General features: G+C 37.1%; 1 pseudogene; it reads right to left on the bottom strand.

The window, feature by feature from the left end:
• LOC107794705 (UPF0481 protein At3g47200-like) overlaps nt 1-26490 on the bottom strand; it is a 52646-nt pseudogene that overhangs the window by 2881 nt on the left and 23275 nt on the right.

Raw genomic sequence — 26490 nt, 5'->3', positions numbered from 1 at the left:
ATCGTAATGGCTTTAATTACTTAAGAATGTAATTAGTTTCTTGTGTTAATCATATAGAACGGGAAATGCAGAGAGTTACCACTTCAATTTGGCTGATTCTCCCAAAATCATAGGGGATTAGGTCAAAACCCCAAAGAATGAAACTTGGCAGAAATGTGAAAACCTAAAGACACTTTAAGTTGATGTCTAGATCCAATCTAATTAACCAAAAAAATCTTAAATTAAATTATTTACATCAGCTGATATGGTGTCCATCTCATTCAAATGATTTGGTAGCCAATTTTGTTGACTTGGTAGCCAACCTTGTTGAATTTGTATAATTTGGTAGCCAATTTTATTGACTTTGTTTGGTTTGGCAACCAACCTTGTTGAAATTGTGAAAATGGTGTGTAAATTATCAAATATTGTAGGCTTTAGAGAGTGAGGTTTTGACTATAAAATGAGAGTTTTAACTCTCATTTCGACACACCAACAAAGAGAGAAAAGAGAGAGCAAGATATTCCATAAACTATAAGAAAATAGTTTGTGAAGAAAAATAGAGTGTGAGAGATATTGTAGTGAGGTGGAAAAAGTAAAAGAGTGTTTATTTCTTTTGTGGGTGTAGTGGTCTTAGGAGTATTTTTTACTCGTTACTACACAGTGTAAAATTCCTCGCTATAGTGATATCAATTGCTCTTCTTGGCCGTGATTTTTTCCCTTATTCAGAAGGGTTTCCACGTAAAATCTTGGTGTCATTATTGCTGCATTTCTATTCTTGTTGATTTAACCATAACTTAGTGTTCTGCGTTTATCACTCATACTGTGAATACTATTTTTACGGGGTTTATTCCCAACAAGTGGTATCAGAGCCAAGGTTCTGTCTGAGTATGCTTTGTGGTTGCAGTACAGTCTGAACTTCCACATCAGAAAAGAATTACTTTGGTCTCCTAATAAATAATATTTGTATTTGTGATAAACGATGGAAGCCAACACTAGTAGAATTGTTACTTTGAATGGCACAAATTATGCCATTTGGAAGGGCAAAGTGGAAGATTTGCTTTATATCAAAAAATTTCATCAACCTGTCTTCGCCATAGTAAAGCCTGATAATAAATCAGATGAAGAGTGGAATCTGTTACACAGGCAGGTTTGCGGCTTTATTAGACAGTGGGTTGACGATAATATTTTGAACCATATTTCTGGGGAGACATATGCTCAGACTCTATAGGAGCACCTTGAAAGTTTGTATGGTCGGAAAACTAGAAACAACAAGATGTTTATGATAAAGCAGATGTTGGGTTTAAAATACCATGATGGTTCCGCGATGACAGTTCATCTGAATAATTTTCAGGGGATCATGAACCAGTTATCTGCTATGGGCATTAAATTTGATGAAGAAATTCAAGGCTTGTTTCTACTTGGTTCCCTACAATATTCTTGAGAAATTCTTAGAACTTCATTATCAAATTCTGCTCCGGATGGTGTGATCTCTATGGATCTTGCCAAGAGCAACCTTCTAAACGAAGAGATGAGAAGAAAATATCAGGGTTCCTCCTCATCAGATGTCTTGGTGACTGACTCCAGGTGGAGAATCAAGAATCGGGGTTCTCAAAATAGAGAACATAATAGAAGCAAATCCAGAAGCAGACTTAAAGATATTGAGTGCTATCATTGCGGGAAGAAAGGGCACACAAAGAAGTTCTGCCAGATTTTGAAAAAGGAGAATAGAGACAAGGAAGAAAATAAAGAAGATGGTAATCATGTGGACACCGTCACTACAGAAGATCTTGTTACAGTCCTTGATGCGGATCTGATAAATATTGCTTGTGATGAGTCAAGCTGGGTTGTGGACAGTGGTGCCACATCTCATGTGACATCAAGGAAGGAATTTTTCTCATCCTATACTCAGGGTGACTTTGGAACTTTGAGTATGGGTAATGAGACTGTATCTAGGGTGGCTGATGTTGGAACGATTTGTTTGGAAACTAGTATTGGAACTAAAATAGTTTTAAACAATGTAAAGCATGCACCTGATGTTCGTTTGCACTTGATCTCTATTGGTGTTTTGGATGATGAGGGATATGTCTGTACTAATGGTGCTGGAAAGTGGAAGCTCACTAAGGGCTCCATGATTGTGGCTCGTGGGGAAAAGCGTCGTGGTCTATACTGGACTACGGCCTCTACCTGTGTTGATATGGTGAATGCCGTTGAGAGCCATAACTCTTCAACGTTATGGCATAAGAGGATTAGCCACATTAGCGAGAAAGGACTAAATGTTCTGGCCAAGAAGAAATTGTTGTCAAATTTTGAAAGTGCAAAATTAGAAAAATGTGAGCACTGCTTGGCTGGGAAACAAAAAAAAGTTTCTTTCCAGTCTCATCCTCCTTCAAGCAAGACAGAGTTGCTTGAGTTGGTGCATTCAGATTTATGTGGTCCAATGAAGACAAGAACTTTGGGTGGTGCACTTTATTTTGCTACCTTTATTGATGATTGTTCAAGGAAACTTTAGGTATACATCTTGAAGACTAAAGACCAAGTGTTGGGTGTCTTTAAGCAGTTTCAGGCTTCAGTTGAAAGAGAAACTGGAAAGAAGTTGAAGTGTATTTGTACTGATAACGGTGGTGAATATTGTGGACCGTTTGACGAATACTGCAAGGAACAGGGTATTAGACACCAGAAGACTCCTCCTAAGACTCCTCAGCTTAATGGTTTAGCAGAAATGATGAACAGGAATTTGATGGAAAGAGTCAGATGTTTGCTTTCTGAAGCAAAGTTGCCGAATTCCTTTTGGGGTGAGGCTTTGTTGACCGCCGCTCATGTTATTAATCTATCCCCTACAGTTGCTTTGCAAAGTGATGTTCCAAACAAAGTTTGGTATGGCAAGGATTTTTCCTATGACCACTTGAAAGTGTTTGGTTGCAAAGCTTTTGTCCATGTGCCTAAAGATGAGAGGTCAAAATTAACTACCAAGACAAGGCAGTGATTCTTCATTGGTTATGGCCTTGATGAGTTTGGTTACAGGCTATATGATCCAATTGAGAAGAAGGTCGTAAGAAGCCGTGATGTTATCTTCGTGGAGGATCAAACTATTGAAGATATTAACAAAGCGGAGAAGTTAAAATCTTCAAGTTCTGAAGGTTTAGCTAATCTTGATCAAGTTCCTCATACAAATGGGGATGACGCTGGTGGGCTCAATGATGATGGTGATGCCCAGAACCATAATCCAAATCAGCATATTGATGGTGGTAGTGATAATAATGCTAATGTTGATGAGGTAGATGTTCCTACTCACAAAGCTGTGGACGAGCTAGATATTCCACTCAGGAGGTCCTCTAGACCTCGTACTCCTTCCTCCCGTTATTCACCCAATTAGTATGTATTACTCACTGATGGGGGAGAACCTGAATATTATGCGGAGGCCATAGAAGATGAGCACAAGGATCAATGGATTGAAGCCATGCAAGATGAGATGAAATCTCTGCATGAGAACCATACTTATGAGTTGGTGAAATTGCCTAAGGGCATGAGAGCTTTGAAGAACAAGTGGGTATTCAAAGTTAAAGCTGAAGAACATAGTTTGAAGCCCAGATACAAAGCTAGATTCGTTGTCAAGGGATTTGGTCGAAGGAAAGGTATTGACTTTGACGAAATATTTTCTCCTATCGTGAAAATGTCCTCCATTCGGACAGTTCTTGGTTTGACTGCTAGTCTTGATTTGGAGATTGAGCAAATGGATGTGAAGACTGATTTTCTTCACGGTGACTTAGAAGAGGAGATTTATATGGAACAACCTGAAGGCTTCAAGGCAAAAGGTAAAGAAAATCTTGTATGCAAACTTAAGAAGAGTCTATATGGATTGAAGCAAGCTCCGAGACAGTGGTACAAGAAGTTTGAGTCTGTTATGGGGGAGCAAGGCTACAAGAAGACTTCGTCAGATCATTATGTGTTTGTACAAAGATTTTCTGATGACGATTTTATCATCCTCTTGCTATATGTGGATGATATGTTGATTTTAGGCAGGAATGCTTCTAAGATAGACGAGTTGAAGAAACAGCTGAATAAGTCTTTTGCAATGAAAGACTTGGGTCATGCTAAGCAGATTTTGGGCATGAGAATTACTCGTTTGAGAAACGAAAGAAAGCTTTACTTGTCACAGGAGAAGTACATAAAACGTGTACTGGAGCGCTTCAATATGAAAAGTGCTAAGTTGGTTCACACACCCCTTCCTGGTCATCTGAAGTTGAGCAAGAAGATGTGTCCAACAACAACGGAGGAAAAAGAGAGAATGGCCAATATTCCTTATTCCTCTACCGTCGGAAGTTTGATGTATGCAATGGTATGCACTCGACCGGATATTGCTCATGCAGTCGGTGTTGTTAGCAGATTTCTCAAAAATCCAAGAAAAGAGCATTGGGAAGCTGTAAAGTGGATACTCAGGTATCTAAGATGAAGCTCACATGAATGCTTATGTTTTGGAGGATCAAATCCAATTTTGAAGGGCTATACAGATTCTGATATGGCAGGTGACCTTGATAACAGAAAATCCACTACTGGATATTTGTTTACTTTTTCAGAGGGAGTTATATCATGGTAGTCGAAGTTGCAGAAGTATGTCGCACTATCTACAACTGAAGCGGAATATATTGCGGCTACTGAAGCTGGCAAAGAGATGATATGGCTCAAGAGATTTCTTCAAGAACTTGGAATACGACAGATGGAGTATGTCGTCTATTGCGACAGTCAGAGTGCAATAGACCTGAGCAAAAACTCCATGTACCATGCGAGAACAAAACACATTGACGTCAGATATCATTGGATTCGTGAGCAAGTGGAGAACGAATCACTACAAGTCAAAAAGATTCACACGAGTGAAAATCCTGCAGATATGTTGACCAAGGTGGTACCAAGAGACAAGTTCGAGCTATGCAAATAACTTGTCGGCATGCACTCAAACTAGAAGACAGTGCTACCTCCTCTAGATGAATGAGACTGGAGGGGGAGATTGATATGGTGTCCATCTCATTCAAATGATTTGGTAGCCAATTTTGTTGACTTGGTTTGGTTTGGTAGCCAACCTTGTTGAATTTGTATAATTTGGTAGCCAGATTTATTGACTTGGTTTGGTTTGGTAGACAACCTTGTTGAAATTGTGAAAAAAGTGTGTAAATTGTCAAATATTGTAGGCTTTAGAGAGTGAGGTTTTGGCTATAAAAGGAGAGCTTTAACTCTTATTTCGACACACCAACAAAGAGAGAAAAGAGAGAGCAAGGTATTCCATAAACTATAAGAAAATAGTTTGTGAAGAAAAATAGAGTGTGAGAGATACTGTAGTGAGGTGGAAAAAGCAAAAGAGTGTTTATTTCTTTTGAAGGTGTAGTAGTCTTAGGAGTATTTTTTACTCGTTACTACACAGTGTAAAATTCCTCGCTATAGTGATATCAGTTGCTCTTCTTGGCCGTGGTTTTTTCCCTTATTCAGAAGGGTTTCCACGTAAAATCTTGGTGTCATTATTGCTGCATTTCTATTCTAGCTGATTTAACCATAACTTAGTGTTCTGCGTTTATCACTAATACCGTGAATACTATTTTTATGGGGTTTATTCCCAACATTAGCTCGAGCACATATTGATTAATTCACTAGATATCTCTTGTATCCTAATTCCTATTAACATATCTATTGAATAATTCTCTGCACCGAAAGTTAGATATAATAAAATCACCTAACTCATGAAAAACCTTTCTCATTGTTGACTTTCTGCCCATAAGTTTACATATGGCTTTGAAAGGAGCTGATTTTGAAGTGTAAATTCCATTGATAATCATTCAAGTTAAGCTTTGTAATATAAAAGTCACTTTTCTCTTTTTTTGGAACATAAAAATCATCTTTCTAAAGCCTAGTTAACACAAATATAATAATGTCGTAAGATGCCATTTTTGCCCAGAAAAGTAACATGGCTATCTTAATTTCTTAACACAAATTAATCTTTTTTATTTATCAAATTAGGATAGCCACGTCAGTTTCAGGCCAAAAATAGCATCTTCCGGCCACTTTTATATTTTTGTTAATTAGGTTTTAGAAAGACGATTTTAATGTTACAAAAAAAAGTGACTTTTGTATAACAAAACTTAACTTGAATGACCACAGTAAAATTTACCCTCTTCCTTTGGTGCAAGTTACTTAACCATGGGGAAAACTTTTAACTTTTGACCTTTAAGTTAAGATAAAAACCACACCTTATGGTGTCCTATTTTTTGCAATTTTCCAAATACACTTTGATATCTACTCACTTACTCCATCATAAATGTATCGGTGGAAAAAGAGCATTACACATGAAATGTTAGTATACTGACAAAGCACGACGCGTGGAGCAGTGATGCAATGACAAGTGGCGTTCTCAATAATAGAATTAATTGAGAGAGGAAGGCATGGGAGAAACACCCACGAGACAGTGCATAGAAGAACCAAGCAAAGAAAGATCAAGGAAGGAATGAATAAAAACTAAAAGAAGGGAAGATACACGAAACAGAAGTAAAGAAGGAAGGGGAATCGGAACAGTTATAAGGCATTTATAGCAATAAATGCGCCAGTTACAATTACCTGAGGTAATAGGCAATAAATACAATTAATGCCCATAATAAACCCAAATTATATGAGAAAACCGTTATGATTGTAAACTCCTATACGAGGACACCGAATTTTATTTGTAAAGACAGATTCCAAGTACTAGTGAAATATGCTCTTTACTTCTCTGCTTTATCGAAGTTCTCAACCTTCATTTTATAAATTGTCCATCAATTTATTTTTGTATCTTTCAGTATATTTTCTTTACCATTCATATTATTTTTTCCTAATTAACATTGGAAAAGTGAAATAAAACTTGGTTATCAGTAACTCGTTTTCTTCTAAATTTAGACTTTGACCGATAAATCTATTTTTTGGTTAAACAAATTGGTTCTGTTACCGGAAAACTGATAATCTTTTCACTTTCCAAATTTTCTTTCTGACAACCAACCATGTTAATTGTCAACGAAAATAACTAGTTAAACTTACAGGAGGGAGCAACTCCACCACTCCCTTCTCCGCAAGGAGCTCCTCAACAGTCCCGTGAGGGGTCACCTGAAAGATCAACGTTACATGTGAATGATCATCAAGGGGACGAGCAAACTATTGAACAAGACGCTTTAAAACAATTGATCGTGGAACACGTGAACAGTGCTCTTCAAGCCTTTGTTAGGGGATTGCCAACTACGCCGGAAACTCCTCCTTCGAACAATACCGCGACCCTAGAAAACCCATACTCGGGGCTCACCAATTCCGGAACCGGAGGAACTCCCAATTAATCTCGTGATGGAAGGTCAAGTACACCAAATAACTTTGATTTATAAAGTTTGGTATTAACTTTGCAAAAACAGCTGAAAGAATGATCGCATAGAACAAATACTTGGTGTAGCTCCCGTGATTAAAGGAGTAGATATTGATAAATATTCACAACAGCCCTAGAAGCCAAGTGCACCACCTTTGCCTATTCCTAAGAAGTTTAAAATGTCTAACATTCCAAAATATAATGGAACAACTAACCCTCGAGATCACGTAACTGTGTTTACAACTACCGTGAAAGGCAATGACTTAACCAAGCAGGAAATCGAGTCAGTTTTGGTTAAAAAATTTGGTGAAACACTCACGAAAAGAGCATTAACGTGGTATTCTCTCTTACCTGAAAACTCTATTGATTCTTTTGCTGAGCTTGCAGATTCATTTATAAAAGCACACTCAGGAGCTCAAAAACTTAAAAAAAGATGGAAGACATAATGTTCGTGGATAGATTCCAATGAGAGAGGATGATGTTACCACGAGTACCTGACAATTGGGCAACCATGGCGTTCACAAGCAATTTAAATGAGAAAAATCCAGAAGCCACGAGGAGACTTAAGAAAAGTTTGCGAAAATTTCCACCAACAACTTGGAATGACGTGTATAACAGATATAACACGAAGCTGTGGATAAAAGAAGATACGATTGCACTGCCAAGGGTTGATGAGAGAGCAAGGTCAAGACGTTCAGAATTAGATAAAAGAGCCGGGAAAACATGTACAAGCCTTACATGGGTCCTGAACGTCGAGATTCTCGGTCCTAACAGAAAAACTTACGATCTGAATCGAGATCAAGACAAAAAGATGCGGGTTCTTCATCTAGATTCAGAAAGGAACGGGATGCACGAGGAGACAATTCCAACACACATGCGAGGACTACAGTTTTAATGTCAGTACCTCCGAGTTGGTGGCTATTTTAAGAGGTATGGGAGATAAGTTATGGTGGCCTAAAGAAATGAGGTCAGGCCCGAGCAAAAGAAATCCAGATTACTGGTGTGAATTTCACAACGATCATGGCCATAGAGCAGCACATTGCAGGTTACTAAAAGGAGAGATCGAGCATTTGTTGAAGCAAGGTTATCCAACTGACCTGTTCATCGAGAAAGGTAGACAATCATATATGAAGAACAAACAACAACCCCCAAAAACCCCCATCTCCAAAAAGAACAATTAATGTAATAACCGAGGGAGACGAAGTCAATGGTGTGACTTATACAGCTGCAAAGAAGACATCAAAAATCACAGCCACTAATGGGAAACGAATACGCCAAACCTTGGAAGAAGAGAGTATAACATTTGATGATGAAGATGCTTACAACTTGATGATTCCTCATAAGGACGCACAGGTAATATCTTTACTTGTACATAATACTAACGTAAAACGAGTTTTGATTGACTCAGGTAGTTCCATGAATATCATTTTACTAAGAGTGGTGAATGAAATGCAAACTAACAACAAAATGATACCAAAGGCATGGTCTTTGTCTAAATTTGATAATTCAAGTGTTATCACAAAAGGGGAAGTAGTACTTGCTACATTTGCAGAAGGAGTTATCAAGGACACAAAGTTTCAGGTGATAGATGCAGATATGGTTTATAATATAATCCTAGGAAGACTATGAATTCACGATATGGATGTTGTACCGTCCACATTGCATCAAGTTATCAAATTTCCCTCACACTGGGGAATTCGTCAAATCCGTAGAGATCAACAAGCTTCTAGAAGTATCAATTCAGTGGGGGATACCAGCATGGTAAACGATGTTGCAGGCAAGAAATAGCAGTTATAGAATTCAGTTGAGGATGTTGTGGTACAAACCTCAACTGAAGGCATTCCAACACAAACTGATGTTGATTCAATACCCGATGTTATTCAAGAGCCAGAAGAAAATGAAAACATTAAGTCAACTACCAAAAAACTCAAAGCGGTGGTGCTATTTATACACTGGCCAGACAGAAAAGTTTACATCGGAGAGAATCTGAGCACAAAAATGAAAGGTAAGTTGATTGAACTTTTAATGATAACGCGGATTGCTTTGCTTGGTTGCATTCAGATATGACAGGTATACCATCAGAGGTGATGACCCATAAACTAAATGAGGACCCATCATATCTACCTGTCAAGCAAAAGAAGAGGAAGCAGGGATCCTTCAAAAATCAAGTAATCCAAGATGAGGTACAAAAGCTTTTAAAAATTTGAGAGGTAAAATATCCCAACTGACTAGCTAATATTGTGGTAGTTCCAAGAAAGAATTGGAAATGGCGAGTTTGTGTAGATTATACGGATTTGAATAAAGTTTGTCCAAAAGATTCATTCCCTTTGCCACACATAGATCAACTAATTTATTCTACCATAGGACATGAGCTATTAAGTCTTTTAGATGCATACTCCGGATACAACAAGATAAGGATGGATCCTATAGATGAAGAGAAAACTTCGTTTATAACAAACAGGGGGACTTATTGTTACAAAGTCATGCCCCTTAGTCTAAAAAATATTGGACCCACGTACCAACGATTCGTAACTAAAATGTTTTAAGAACAGCTGGGAAAGACTATGGAAGTCTACATTGATGATATGCTAGTCAAATCAGCACACGTAGGAGATAATTTTCAACATTTGTCAGACACTTTCCGGATTCTCTACAAATACAATATGAAGCTAAATCCAGAAAAAAATGCTTTTGACTTAGCTTCAGGTAAGTTTTTAGGTTTCTTGTTTCTAATAGGTAAATTGAAGTAAACCTTGCATATATCAAAGCTATTGAGGAAATACCGGATGTACTCACAAGAAAAAAAGAAGTGCAGAGATTAACAGGGAGAATAACAGCCCTGGGGAGATTTATTTCAAAGTCATCAGAAAAACGTTTTAAGCTCTTTTCAGTATTGAAAAAGCAGAATGAATTTGAATGGACTGATGAATGCCAACAAGCCCTCAAGGACCTAAAAACGTATTTGTCAAATCTGCCTTTGCTGGCCAAACCAAAGGACGGAGAAAGGTTACTTATCTACCTTGCTGTGTCAGAAGTGGTTGTAAGTGCGGTGTTGGTACGAGAGGATAAAGGTAAACAATTTCCAATATATTATATTAGTAAATCTTTGTTAGATAATGGAGACGTGATATCCTCATCTAGAAAAGCTTGCTTTAGCATTAATTATGGCATCTAGAAAATTGAGACCTTATTTTCAGTGTCATCTTATCTCTGTAATAATTGCTTCCCCCCTGAGGAATATATTGCATAAACAAGAATTATCTGGTAGGTTAGCTAAGTCGGTAATAGAACTTAGTGAGTATGATATTATATATCAGCCTAGAACCACGATAAAACCTTAGGTCTTATTAGATTTCGTAGCAGATTTTACAACGAATTTAATTCCTCAAGCAGAAAAGGAATTATAAGTATTTACCGAATCTAATCCGGGGAATTGGATTTTGTTTACGTATGGTTCCTCGAATGTTAAAGGTACGGGCCTAAGTATTGTTTTAATTTTACCTTCAGGGGAAGTCATAAGGCAAGCAATAAAATGTTATCCCATCACTAACAATGAAGCAGAGTACGAAGCTGTGATTGTAAGTCTGGAACTAGCACGAGAGCTTGGCATATAAAAGATTGTAATCAAAAGTGACTCACAGCTAGTAGTTAACCAAATGCAGGGGACTTACATAGCAAGAGAGGCACGAATGCAACAATACCTGAAAAAGGTACGAGAACTAGTCAGACAATTTCAATCGTGGAAAGTTGTTCAAATACCCAGGGAGAAGAATGCAGAAGCAGATGCGTTGGCCAATCTCACATCTGTTACGGAGATAATAAATGTAGAAAACGCTATTGTAATACATTTGTTTCATTCGGCACTTGACCAAGACAAGAACGAGGTAAATTTTAACAAATTAACTTGAGATTAGAGGAACGAGTTTGTTAACTTTTTACAGTACGGAATCTTACCTGAAGATAAGAAGAAGTCAAAAGTACTTCGCCAAAAAGCCGCTCGGTATTGCTTAATTCGCGAGAACTTATACCGAAAGATGTTTGGTGGACCTTTAGCATGGTGTCTTGGTCCCTCACAAACAGAATATGTGATAAGGGAAGTACATGAGGGTTACTGCGACAATCATGCTGGGGGAAGATCTTTGCTGAAGACTTTAATAAGAGCGGGATACTATTGGCAAAAAATGGAGGGGGAAACAGAAAACTTTGTAGCCAAGTGCGATAAATGTCAATGATATGCCAATAACATGCATCGCCCAGCAGAATTGTTACATTCATCTATCTCGCCATGGCTTTTCATGAAGTGGGGCATGGATATCGTAGGTCCAATTTCTACTAGTTTTAACAGATTATTTTTTAAAATTGGTAAAAGCAGGAACCTTCAAACAGGTGCTAGGAAAAGTGGCCAGGGACTTTATTTGGCGAAACATTATCTGTCGTTTTGGAGTTCCAAAGGAAATCGTGTGTGACAATGGCCCACAATTCATAAGCATGAAAATCATAGAGTTCTTTCAGAGTTGGCAGATTAAACGGATTACATCTGTGCCATACCATCCTGTAGCCAATGGGAAAGCTGAGTCAACGAATAAAGTTATTATTAATAACTTGAAGAAGAGACTAGAAGAATCAAAAGGCAAGTGGCCGGAAGTGATACCAGGGGTATTATGGGCTTATCGAACAACAACAAAAACGAGTACGAGTGAGACTCCATTTTCACTCGTCTATGGCACTAAAGCCTTAATTCCAGTAGAAATAGGTGAACCAAGTATGACATACACACATGCTATTGAGGAATCAAATGAAAAAGAAATGCAAACGAATCTGGATTTAGTAGAGGAAAGGAGAGAAGTAGCGCTAATAAGGATGGCCACTCAAAAACCGATGATTGAGCGATATTACAATAGGAAAGCAAATCTAAGGTACTTTAAGATTGGGGGCTTCGTCCTCAAAAAGGTGTTTCGATCAACGAAAGCGACTAATGCGGGAAAGTTAAGTCCAAATTGGGAAGGCCCTTATAGGGTTCGAGGCATTGCTTGAAAGGGAGCATATGAGTTGGAGACCATGGATGGAAGCATACTACCATCAAATTGGAACATTGTTCATTTGAAGAAGTATTACTTCTAGACAAAAGAAGCGCCCATGGTCAGCTATCACTCAGATATAATTTTATTTTGTTCTTTTAAATTTTACTAACAATTTTAGATGATAGACAAAAAGCTATCTAGTACCAAATGATAATATTAGACCCGAAAGACACGCGGAATACTAAATTATTCCCCGTCTAGGTTTCAACTTTTCTGATGGAAAGAAATGGTTAAGCAGTCATCATCTAAACGTATATATCCGAGTCCCGTGTGTATTTTTCTTTTCAAGGAATGGGCCAAAAAAGAAGGAGCAATCCAGCGTTCGAGACTTCATACTTCAAAGATCTAACACTGGGGGATTATACATATAGACAAAGAAGCAAAAGAGCCTAAAATCAAGCCTGAATCAAACACCTTGAAGCAACCTTGAGAATGTGTGAACTCGCAAGAAGAATACAAGATACTTTCCAAGTTTCTACGAGTTTTTAGGTTAAGGCTAACATTTAGTCACGGGATAATAAACCTGAATTTGTATCAAAAAATCTGCTACAAAGAAAGTAGTTGTGAAAGTGTTGTACGAATAATAGAGAAAATCATGTACGAAATTTATTTGTCAGTTCAAAGCATGAAACTTCCATAAATTGTTTCCTTTTTCATCTATTTCGACTTTCATATATTTAGACTAACATGAAGATGAGTCGTTATCTTCATCAGTGTCATTTACATAAAATGGCCCTCTTTTATTAAAACCCATGTTTATCAAAGTCATGGACTATTAAAGCTATTTTAAATGCAAGGGAAAAAGCTCAAATATCAAAGAGAAAAACAAAAGGTCAAGTATCAAAGAGCAAAGTAAACGGTAAAAGTAATAGAAACACATATATTAAACTTTGGGAAAAAACAGAAGTATTCGTTTGTCATTAAAACCCCCAACAAGATAGGGGTAACCAAAAAAAACAACCTTCCCAAAAAACAACAAACTTCCAAAAAGTTGATCAAACAAAAAACTAATGAGCATTATCCACGTGAACATCACCAATGGGAGAAGAAGGATTAACTTGAGAAGAAGAGGCATGAACATCAGCCTAACCAGGAATGAGTCCATTTCCATCACTTGCGGGATCTTTAGGTGAAGGAAAGCTTTAACGTTGCTGAGTTTATCAATTGCTTCTTTAACCTTAGTAATCTCAGCATCAAGATCAAAACCGTCCTGGCTAGCTTTCATTAGTGTCTCAATACGAGTGTTTAAAAAAGTCCAGCTCACATCCAATGACAATTTATTCTCGATATTCTCATAATCCTTTTCTCACTGGTCAATCTCAGCTCTCAACTCTTTTTTTTCTTCTTCAAAGGAATCATAAGTTGTCTTCAAAGGAGAAAAATAACTTTCCATGAACTAAATCATATTGGTAGAGGTACGAAGATCATCTTGAGCTTGAGTAAGTGTTTGAACCAATTCTCCCGCATAAACCTCTTTTTGATTAAGGAGTTCCTTCAAACTCCATATCTCCTCAGTTGCCTTGGAAAGCTATTCAGCGAAAGAAGATTCAAGTATATCTTTGTCCTTTTCAACTTCGGTAGAAGAAGCTTTTACAACTGCTAATTCAGTAGCAATCATCTTCATTTGTTGTTTCAAAGCATTCTTTTCTTCCGCCAGAACTTCTTTCTCCAGTTGTAGACCTTCCATACATCAGCTTGACCCGATTTTCTTACTAAACTTACATCTTCAGTAACTTTAACAACAACTCTTTTCATTGTTATCCTGCCGCTACAGGGTCTAGTCTCCACGTTGGAAGCAGCTACCAGTTATAGCAAGTTCTAACATGGGAGTTGAAGTAAACCCTACACAAATCAAAGCTATTGAGGAAATACCGGATGTACTCACAAGCAAAAAAGAAGTTCAAAGATTAACATGAAGAATAACAGCCCTGGGGAGATTTATTTCAAAGTCATCAGAAAAACGTTTTAAGCTCTTTTCAGTATTGAAAAAGCAGAATGAATTTGAATGGACTGATGAATGCCAACAAGCCCTCAAGGACCTAAAAACGTATTTGTCAAATCTGCCTTTGCTGGCCAAACCAAAGGACGGAGAAAGGTTACTTATCTACCTTGCTGTGTCAGAAGTGGTTGTAAGTGCGGTGTTGGTACGAGAGGATAAAGGTAAACAATTTCCAATATATTATATTAGTAAATCTTTGTTAGATAATGAGACACGATATCCTCATCTAGATAAGCTTGCTTTAGCATTAATTATGGAATCTAGAAAGTTGAGACCTTATTTTCAATGTCATCCTATCTCTGTAATAACTGCTTCCCCCTGAGGAATATATGGCATAAACAAGAACTATCTGGTAGGTTAGCTAAGTTGGCAATAGAACTTAGTGAGTATGATATTATATATTAGCCTAGAACTGCGATAAAATCTCAGGTATTAGCAGATTTTGTAGCAGATTTTAGCACGAATTTAATTCCACAAGCAGAAAAGGAATTACAAGTATTTTCCGTATCTAATCTAGGGACTTGGATTTTGTTTATGTATGGTTCCTCGAATGTTAAAGGCGCGGGCCTAGGTATTGTTTTAATTCTACCTTCAGGGGAAGTCATAAGGCAAGCAATAAAATGTTATCCCATCACTAACAATGAAGCAGAGTATGAAGCTGTGATTGCAGGTCTGGAACCAGAACCAAAGCTTGGCACGTAACAGATTGTAATCAAAAGTGACTCTCAGCTAGCAGTTAACCAAATGCAGGGGACTTACATAGCAAGAGAGGCATGAATACAACAATACCTGAAAAAGGTACGAGAACTAGTCAGACAATTTCAATCATGGAAAGCTGTTCAAATACCCAGGGAGGAGAATGAAAAAATAGATGTGTTGGCCAATCTCACGTCTGTTACGGAGATAACAAATGTAGAAAACGCTATTGTAATACATTTTTTTCATTCGGCACTTGACCAAGACAAGAACGAGGTAAATTTTAACAATTTAACTTGGGATTTGAGGAACGAGTTTGTTAACTTTTTGCAGTACGGAATCTTACTCGAAGACAAGAAGAAGTCACAGGTACTTCGCCAAAAAGCTGCCTGGTATTGCTTAATTCGCGAGAAGTTATACCTAAAGATGTTTGGTAGACCTTTAACACGATGTCTTGGTCCCTCACAAACAGAATATGTGATGAGGAATTACATGAGGGGCATTGCGGCAATCATACTGGGGGAAGATCATTGGCGAAGACTTTAATAAGAGCGGGATACTATTGGCCAAAAATGGAGGAGGAAGCAGAAAACTTTGTAGCCAAGTGCAATAAATGTCAACGATATGCCAATAACACGCATCGCCTAGAAGAATTGTTACATTCATCTATCTCGCCAGGGCCTTTCATGAAGTAGGGCATGGATATCGTAGGCCCATTACCTCAAGCTAAAGGAAAGGTACGATTTCTACTAGTTTTAATGGATTTATTTTAAAAATGGGTAGAAGCAGGAACCTTTAAATAAGTGCTAGAAAAAGAGGTCAGGGACTTTATTTGGCGAAACATTTTCTGTCGTTTTGGAGTTCCAAAGGAAATTGTATGTGACAATGGCCCACAATTCATAGGCATGAAAATCATAGAGTTCGTTCAGAGTTGGCAGATTAAAAGGATTACATCTGCGCCATACCATCCTGTAGCCAATGGGAAATCTGAGTCAATGAATAAAGTTATTACTAATAACTTGAAGAAGAGACTAGAAAAATCAAAAGGCAATTGGCCGAAAGTGTTACCAGGGGTATTATGGGCTTATCGAACAACAGCAAAACAAGTACGGGCGAGACTCCATTTTCACTCGTATATGGCACTGAAGCCTTAATTATAGTAGTAATAGGTGAACCAAGTATGAGTTACACACATGCTATGGAGGAATCAAATGAAAAAGAAATGCAAACAAATTTGGATTTAGTAGAGAAAATGATAGAAGTAGCACTAATAAGGATGGTGGCTCAAAAACCGATGATTGAGCGATATTACAATAGGAAAGCAAATCTGAGGTACTTCAAGGTTGGGGGCTTCGTCCTCAAAAAGGTGTTTCGATCAACGAAAGTGACTAATGCAGGAAAGTTAAGTCCAAATTGGGAAGGCCCTTATAGGGTTCGAGGCATAGCTGAAAAGGGAGCATATGAGTTGGAGACCATGGATGGAAGCATACTACCATCAAATTGGAACGTTGTTCATTTGAAGAAGTATTACTTCCAGACAAAAGAAGTACCCATGGTCACCTATCACTCAGATATAATTTTATTTTGTTCTTTCAAATTTTACTAACAATTTTAGATGATAGGTAAAAAGCTAGCCCGTATCAAATGATAATATTAGACCCGAAAGACAGGCGGAATACTGAATTATTCCCGATCTAGGTTGCAACTTTTCTGATGGAAAGAAATGGTTAAGCAGTCATCATTTAAACATATATATCCAAGTCCCGTGTGTATTTTCCTTTTCAAGGAATGGACCAAAAAGAAGGAGCAATCCAGTGTTCGAGATTTCATACTTCAAAGCTCTAATATTGGGGGGACTATACATATAGACAAAGAGGCAAAAGAGCCAAAAATCAAGCCTGAATAAAAAATCTTGAAGCAACCTTGAGAATGTACGAACTCACAAGAATAATACAAGATACGTTCCAAGTTTCTACGAGTTTTTAGGATAAGGCTAAAATCTAGTCACGGGATAATAAACCTGATTTTGTATCTAAAAATCTGCTACAAAGAAAGTAGTTGTGAAAGTGTTGTACGTATAATAGAGAAAATCATGTACGAAATTTATTTGTCATTTCAAAGCATGAAACTTACTCAAATTGTTTCCTTTTTTATCTATTTCGACTTTCATATATTTACTCCAATATGAAGATGAGACATCATCTTCATCAGTGTCGTTTACATAAAAGGGCCCTCTTTTATTAAAACCCATGTTTATCAAAGTCACGGATTATTAAAGCATTTTTAAATGCAAGGGAAAAATCTCAAATATCAAAGAGCAAAATAAAAGGTCAAGTATCAAAGAGCAAATTAAACGGTAAAAGTAACCGAAACACATATATTAAACTTTAGGGAAAAACAGAGGTAATCGTTTGTCAATAAACCCAAAAACAAGATAGGGGTAACCAAAAAAACAACCTTCCCAAAAAACAACAAACTTCCAAAAAGTTGAACAAACAAAAAACTAAGGAGCATCATCCATGGGAGCATCACCAATGGGAGAAGAAGGATTAACTTGAGAAGAAGAGGCATGAATATCAGCCTCACCGGGAGTGAATCCATTTCCATCACCTGCGGGATCTTTAGGTGAAGAAAAGCTTTAACATTGCTGAGTTTTATCAATTGGTTCTTTAGCCTTAGTAGTCTCAGCATCAAGATCAAAACCCTCTTGGCTAGCTTCCATTAGAGTCTTAATACGAGTGTTTAAAAAAGCCCAGCTCACATCCAATGACAACTTATCCTCGAGAGTCTCATAATCCTATTCCCGCTGGTCAATTTCAGATGTTTACTCTTATTTTTTTGCTTCAGAGGCATCATAAGCTATCTTGAAAGGAGAAAAATAACTTTCCAAGAACTAAATCTTATTGGTAGAGGTACAGAGATCATCTTGAGCTTGAGTAAGTGTTTGAACCAATTCTCCCGCATAAACCTCTTTTTGATTAAGGAGTTCCTTCAAACTCCTTATCTCCTCAGTTGCCTTGGAAAGCTATTCAGCGAAAGAAGATTCAAGTATATCTTTGTCCTTTTCAACTTGGGTAGAAGAAGCTTTTTCAACTGCTAATTCAGTAGCAATCATCTTCATTTGTTGTTTCAAAGCATTCTTTTCGTCCGCCAGAACTTCTTTCTCCAGTTTTAGACATTCCATACATCAGCTTGACCCGATTTTCTTAGTAAACTCACATCTTCGGTAACCTCAACAACAACTCTTTTCATTGCTATCCCACTGCTAGAGGGTCTAGTCTCCACGTGGGAAGCAACTACAGGAATAGCAGACGAAGTGGACACAACCATGGGTGTAACAGTAGGAGAAGCAACAGGTAAAGACAACGGGGAGGGAGGGGGGGTAATGGAAACTGAAGCTGGAAGGGTAGCAAGAGGTAAATCCTTGAAAACAGGCCCAGATTCTTCATCACCCTCAAAGCCATGAGCAAACTGTAAGGCCCCGAAAATATTTCGCTAAATAAACTAGGATTTCGTGGTGCCACGTAGGCTAATTATAATATTTTATGTGCTATTAACATGGTGAACATCAATTTTACTTGGTAAATAAGTGTACAAGACTTTTGGCAAGTAATTTGGGGCCCAAGAAAAGGCCTAAGTCCAAGTCAAATTGGAAAATTTCGTAATAGGCTAAGATTTCAAATGAGTTTGCACAAGTACCCACTTTGAACGAGCATATCTAAATATGTGTAAGGTTTTATGTTATGATAAATGAAAGTTCTTCGAGTCTAGTTTCTGACGCTTCAAACCGTTCGTCATTTGGACATTCCTACACAAAGTTATGATCAAATTACCATATGCTGGAAAAATGCGATCTTGTGTCAGATATGCGATCGCAAAAACCATTATGCGCTCCGCATACTCGATTTGCGATCGCAAATCTGGTCACAAACTGGACCAGTGTAGCCCAATTTTGGACACTGAGTTTTGCGACACGTTTGCGGCCAGCATACCCGTTCTGCGGTCCATTATGCGCTCGCAGACCCGACTTCGGAGGGTTAATATTCCTATTTATATAACCCGACCCCATTTCAATATATAGGCTTTAGGGTTCATTTTGGGATCATTTCTTACTAATTTTAGAGAGAAATGAGAGCATATAGAGAGAGAAAGGATAGGTCTAGCTTCATAATCATCCAAATCTTGCTCAAGTCTTCAAAAATCAAAGAACCCAATCACATGTTCTTCATCTAAGAGGTAGGTTTCTATACATTAGACTTTAATTTCGAGTTTAAGGTATAAGATGGGTTATTGAGGTATGATTCTTGGGTGTATTAGTATTGTGTATACATGCATGTACAAATTAGATTTATGGGAAGATTATTGAACATAAATAAGTAAAGATTGGGTTAGGGAATGAAGGAAACCTTGTAAAACAGATTTGAAATCAAGATGCTCAACTAGTATTTGATAAATTGCTCAACTGAGCTGAAACCATGGATACCTTCCTAATTTGTGTTCAATTTTGTTATGTCTCAAAGTATATTGGGATTGCTAGAATTTATGGAATGTTGTAGTAACTTAAGGAAAGCTTAGACAAGGTATGTATGGCTAAAACCCCGTCTTTTAGAAATTGAGCTCTATTGATGCTTGTGTAAATGTGGTAATACTGAACTTTGGATTCTTGCTTTGATTGATACTTTACATGTATTGGTGTTGTGACCCTATATTTGTGAAAGATGCATTCCAATATGATCAATGTGCTATTCTTGGTAACTTAAAAAAGGTGCAAGGAAAATGAATCATGTATTGATATGCTAAGACCTTAAATTGAGATTTGAGCTGCATATATTATGCCAAACTATGTGAAACCCTCTATTTATAGAGATGTTTGAAGTAATCAAATGAATTTGGGAAATAGAGTGTGGCCAATGTGCCGAGAACTTGAATTATAATTGTACCTAGTGATGCCTATGACATGAGAAAATATGAAACAGATTATAAAATGAGCCTCGACTTTGCTTTCCATAAATGACTTCAATAATAATGTGCCCTAAAGGCTTTGTACACAATTTATGCCATAAGTGGCTATTCGAGATAATGTTTTGCCTTATGAGTACATCCAATATGATCCAATTTATTACATACTTCGATGTTGAAATTGTATATTGTCATGGTTAGAAAAGAGTAATTCAAGAACAATTAGTGTAATTGCTTGTTTATGCCTTTGATGTGTGTTTTTATTGTAGTTTGGTGTGTCCCCTCCTTTTTGGGAGAATTAGTTGTGTTTAAAGTTCCATTGTTAATAAACTTGAGGTGTATGATTTCTAAAACATTGTATATGCCCATGATTCATGATTCCTCTCATGTATACTTGACATCTTGAATTGAATGGCTTGTTGTTAAGATTGATATTGATGTGAAATATGTGGAAATGATGTGAAATGTGGGGAAGAAAAGATTGAGTTATGAAATGTAGCTTAGTGCCAAGTATGATGTGATAATTGTGGCTCCAAGTGCCTATGAATTGATATATGTGAAATAAAGATTTAAATGAGATGATTAAGGAGAAGGGAACAACACCTTGGCAAGACGGCCTAGCCGATTGGTCCGAGATCAGACTCTGCTCAAGATAGTGGTGGTATTGTGAATGAATTCAGGAAAAAGGAAAAATGAGATTATGATTGAGGTATTTGTCTCAAATGAGGCAACCTAGCTAATCGGGTCGTGATTGGACTCCGCTCAAGAAAGCGGTGGTATTATGAATGATGATGAACAATATCAAGTGCCCCAACCTAAAACTATGGGAAAATGATGTGAAAATGGCATGATTCTTTTATTTAATGATTTTGTGATCATTTAAAGTGTTTGAGTTGTACTTGTGATTTCCTTATTATTGTATGAAAGTTCTTTCTAACAATTATGTGAAAGTCATATGATTCTTCGATTTGATGATGTGATGATTGTTAAAGCTTTTGATTGACCTTTATGATTCCTTTATTCTTATTTGATAGTTCTTTCTAATGAGAAGGTGTTTATGATTTATTTGCTCTTGTATGATAGTTCTTTCTAACTAGATGGTGTTTAGTTATACATATTAGTGCTATTCGATGGCACTAACGTCCTTTTTACCGAGGGCGCTATATCTTTAAATGGATGTAGGTGGTTCCATAGCAGGCAGTGTTGGTCACAGCTAGTGACGCATCTTCCTTTCAGCTGATTTGGTGAGCCCCACTTCATTTCGGGGTAACGTACCATTGTTTGTCATGTACTTTGTATTTAGAGGTATATCCGGAGCCTTGTTACCGGCATTTCCATATTATTCTTCAATTATATTTAGAGGCTCCGTAGTCAGGTTGTGAGTGGTGTTTGGTATTGGGAATTAAAGTAGAAATATTGATGTTTGGAAAAGATTTATACAACTAGTAATACTTGATAATTTTGATTTAAGTTGTTAATGAAATACTTACTAAATCTGATTAATGGAGTCCATATCCTATTTTATAATGAGTTGGTTTGGGTAGAATGGAACATAACAGGCTTGCTCAATCGAGTTTACTCGGTTGAGCACCGGTCGCACTCCTCAGATTTTGGGGCACAAACAATCTATCAATAGAACTTAGGGGAGGATCAACAACATCATCATTAGAAACCACCACAGGAGCACTCTCTGACTCATCCAAGAGTCTAAAAGGGACTGAACTAGTTGGAGGGTCATGAGAAGGAGTGGCTTCATCATCAGAAATTACGAGTCTCCTGACTCGTGGTCTTCACACTAAAGAACCCTCCTCTGTCTCTTCTTCGCCCTCAGAGCCACGGGTTCCATCAGCTTTCCTTTTAGAAGAAGAAACACTTAAAATTCTTTCCTGAGCAAGATTCTTGGAAAGCCTGGTTGAGGGAATAGATGCGGGACTGATGTCACGAATGGGAAACCCTAATAAAAAAAAGGGAAAAATGAGAAATTCTTGAATAAACAAGGAAGAAAAAGGAAGGTACAGTAAAGATAAAAAGTGTCGTGCTTCTTCGCTTTCTAGCCAAATCTCTGTGAAAGGTATTTCTAAGATCTTTTCTCCATAGGGGCAACAGTTAGCGGTTTGTCTACCCAAGCACAGAATTTGGGAATCTCCTCAAAAACTTTTATGGTTGCTGAAAAAGAAAGCACATGATCACATGAGGTTTTATTTTATTTTTAAGAAAAAGAAAGAAGAAAAGAAAAGGGGAAATTTTACGTGTCAAAACTTTATTTTTCTGGAAAAGGCATATTTTCTTCACCTACTAGAGCACTAGTGGGAACAACAACAAAATGGGCATACGAGCTACGGTCTCTATCATCTTCAGGGCAAACCAATACTCTCTTACTTCTAGCCACAAGAGAAAAAACTCCTTCACGAAACAGTTTAGGAGAGTAAAGATGAAGTGAGTATCGGAAAGAAAAAGGCATAGAAGCTAGATCTGATAAATAACGAAGGCATGCAGCAGCCCTCCAAACAATAGGGTCAATTTGTCCAAGACACGCGTTGAAATAACGACAGAATTCAACGATTACTGGGTCGATGGGTGGTTTAAACCCTAAAGTAAAGGGGTAAGTGTAAACAAAGGAATAACCAGCTTGGTATGAAGTAATTCTCTGGTTGGAACTGAGAACTAAGATTGGGAAATCTGGTTTCCAATTACATTCTCTTCGAACCGAGAAAATAAGACCAGTAGTAATTAAGATTTTATAAAGGTCAGCAGGATTAAGGGAAGCTATAGAGGAAACTTGATTTCTCATGGATTCACGATCAGTTGAAAAATAAAATTCTTGAGGAACAATCTCTGCAACTGTAGGTTCACGTACATGATCAGTTGAGTCTCTATTTTTGGAAGAATATATAGGGGTTAAAGGAGCCCTAGGCTTAGAGGAAGAAGGTTGGGTAGTACTACTTTGAGAGGAGGAACCACGGTTAGATATTAAACCAAGACTACGAAGTCTACCACCCCTCCAACTTCTTGTAGGAGCATTAGAAGGAACAAATTCGTCAACAATTACCACCTTACGGGGATCTGGAGAAGACATGATTGTTCAAAGAAATACAGAAGAAAGACGCAGAAAAATGTAAAGCAACAAGAAGGTAATGAATATGGAAGAGGAAGGATTCCAAGAAATCAAACAAGAATGGATTATTTATAAAGAGACATGACCATTATTAAAGATAGTCATTATGAAGCGTCATAATGGAACTGTCACTTCGTGACTGACGCGGCCACACCTTAAAAAGTGTTGAGAAACTGCAGAACCAATCGTTAGAAGCCACATGAATGAGCATTAAATAGATGTGATGTACGTCGCATCGGTTCTGAAGGAGACATGATTATATTTGAAATACGGCGGCAAAGAATTTCCACCATAAAAGCTTCCACTTCTCGAATATTCAATAGAGAATATTCAGAAAGTGGAAGGACTATCTATATTGGTGGAAAAAGAGCATTACACGTGGAATGTCAGTATGCTGACAAAGCACGACGCGTGGAGCAGTGATACAATGACAAGTGGCTTTCTCAATAATAGAATTAATTGAGAGAGGAAGACACAAGAGAAACACCCACGAGACAGTACATAGAAGAGAACCGGGCCTTACAGTTCCCAAGAAAAGGCAAGGACGGAATGAATAAAAACCAAAAGAATGGAAGATACATGAAACAAAAGTAAATAAGGAAGGGGAATCAGAACAGTTATAAGGCATTTATAGCAATAAATACGACATTTACAATTACATGAGATACTAGTTAATCACTACAATTAATGCCCATAATAAACCCAAATTATATGAGGAAAACGTTACGATTGTAAACTCCTATATAAGGACACCGAATTTTATTTGTAAAGATAGATTCCAAGTACTATTGAAATATACTATTTACTTCTCTGCTTTATCGAAGTTCTCAACCTTGATTTTATAAATTGTTCATCAATATTTTCTTTATTTCTTTCAGTATATTTTCTTTACCATTCTTCTTATTTTTTTCATAAATAATATTGGGAAAGTGAAATAAAATTTGCTTATTAGTAACCCGTTTTCTTCTAAATTTAGACTTTGACCGATAAATCTATTTTTTGGTTAAACAATAAGTTTGATGGATCAGAGTTATTATTGCCTCCGGTGAAAATCACTCTCTTATTTGCATAAACCAAATGACTAATTGTGATGTAGGTCGTATTCATGCTAAAGGGTACGTATGAAGTTGTCATTGTCCTTTAATTTGTGGAGGAGTTTGAAAAGCACCTCTGCCCCTAAAACAAAAAGAGATGGGAAGAGTGGATTCCCTTGAGACATTGACTAGATGTAAAATAGCCCTTTCTTGTAGATTACTTCCAACTTGAAAAACTTGTTAGGTTAATTTTCATTATTCATTCCACCTCCATTTAATTTGTACACCTGATGATTTAGAAGACTCCTCATAGTATATGTAGAAGACATTTTAAACTTGGATTGGATACACAAATAATAGTAAGGAAAACCAGACTGAAAGGATTAACAAAATCAAACAACCATTGTGTATAATTAGAACAATGACTATTTAAACATCACATGTGAAAGCTAGAATCAGTGGCGGAGCCACCTTATAGGAAGGGGTGTCAAATGACACCCCTTCGCGGGAAAAATACACTGTGTAGGTAAGTAAAAAAATAAATTATATGTATTTATGTTTTGACTCCCCTTAATTTCCTGGTATATTTACTTTTATATATTTTTACACCCCTTAAAGAAAATTCTGGCTCCACCACTGGCTAGAACAATCTGCATAGCTGTGAGTATGAGGAGTATGACAGCTCCCATAGCTGAAGCTCCTACCCACGGACTATTAAAATAATTGTGTGAAGAAAAATATTTTATTATAACTCTCTGAAAGCTCTCTACAATTCTCACAAATCTCCACGCATTAAATAAGCTAGTAATACTTCTATTTATAATAGTACGAAACATATTTTAACTAGAAATAGAAAAATATTCTTATATTAATTATGACTACAAATGTCATTGAGACATAAATTAAATAAACTAAATCCTAAACAATTAAGGTTTTCTACTACAACTTTAAATTAGTTTTCCAACATTCTCCCGTAATTCAAAGTTGTATGTTGTGTGTTGAAGCACGTCTCTTCAACTTCTACTTTTGCTGAAGCACATGTCTCAATCCCTCGCTAATGTACTTTGCCGCCAACAACCAATTTTGTTGAAGCACCTGTCTTCAATTCCCGTTGATTCACTTTGTCAACAACAATCAATTTTGTTGAAGCACATGTCCCCAACTCCCGTAGATACACTTTGTCACCAACACCCGATTTTGTTGAAGCACCTGTCTCCAACTCCCGTAGATGAACTTTGTCACTAACACCCGATTTTGTTGAAGCACCTGTCTTCAATTCCCATTGATGCACTCTGTTACCAACACTCAATTTTGTTGAAGCACCTATCTTCAATCCCGTTGATGCACTTTGTCACCAACACCCAATTTTGTAGAAGCACTTGTCTCGAATGCCCGTTGATACACTTTGCCACCAACACCTAATTTTATTGAAGCACTTTGTCGTTAACATCCAATTTTGTTGAAGCACTTGTCTCCAACTCCCGTTGATGCACTTTATCACCAACAATCAATTTTATTTTTTCTTGGCCATTTATCTAATTTCTTAGAAGAGCCTCTTCCTCGTGTGCCATATTTGCTTGCACATGTTTATGCTTGCAATCTTTTTGCTCAATGCTTCTTAGCATGGTTGTTTTCCATACATGTATCATTGACTCAGCTTTTGCCAATATAATCATTGGTCAGGGTTTGTCAATATAATGTTTGGCCAGACGGGCGACACACATAGGCTAGTGCCGTCCGTCGGCAGCGAAAACTACTTGATTCTCTCCCAAGATCGTAGAAAATCCGATACCAATATGAAGTAAAATATGTTGTTATTAAATATCTGAAAGCTCTCTATGATTCTCACAAATATCCACGTATTAAAATAAACAAGTAATACCATTATTTATAATAGTATGAAACCTATGTTAACTAGAAATAGGAAAGCATATTCTTATATTAATTCTGACTACAAATCCTATTGAGAATGAATTAAATAAACTAAATCCTAAATAATTAAAGTTTTCTACTATAACTTTGAATTAGTTTTCCAATATTGCGCCTCAAACTTGCCTTCATTAGGTTCCATGGTTATTCACAATGCTGAACTAATTTTCTGCATTCTTCTTTGTAATAGAAGTTCTCAGATGAAACGATGACACCTTTCCCGGTCTTGTTAAAAAGGGTAGCTATTTCTTTGTCCTCCCGTATCCTATTCCTGATAATTCCTTTGTGGCAAAATAAATTCACATCTTTCTCCGAGTCGATAAGATAATCCATGA

The sequence above is a fragment of the Nicotiana tabacum genome, chromosome 16, assembly GCF_000715075.1.
Source record: "Nicotiana tabacum cultivar K326 chromosome 16, ASM71507v2, whole genome shotgun sequence".
Classification (NCBI taxonomy): Eukaryota; Viridiplantae; Streptophyta; class Magnoliopsida; order Solanales; family Solanaceae; genus Nicotiana; species Nicotiana tabacum.
The sequence above is the reverse complement of the archived record's forward strand: the minus strand, read 5'-3'. Positions and strand labels throughout refer to the sequence as shown.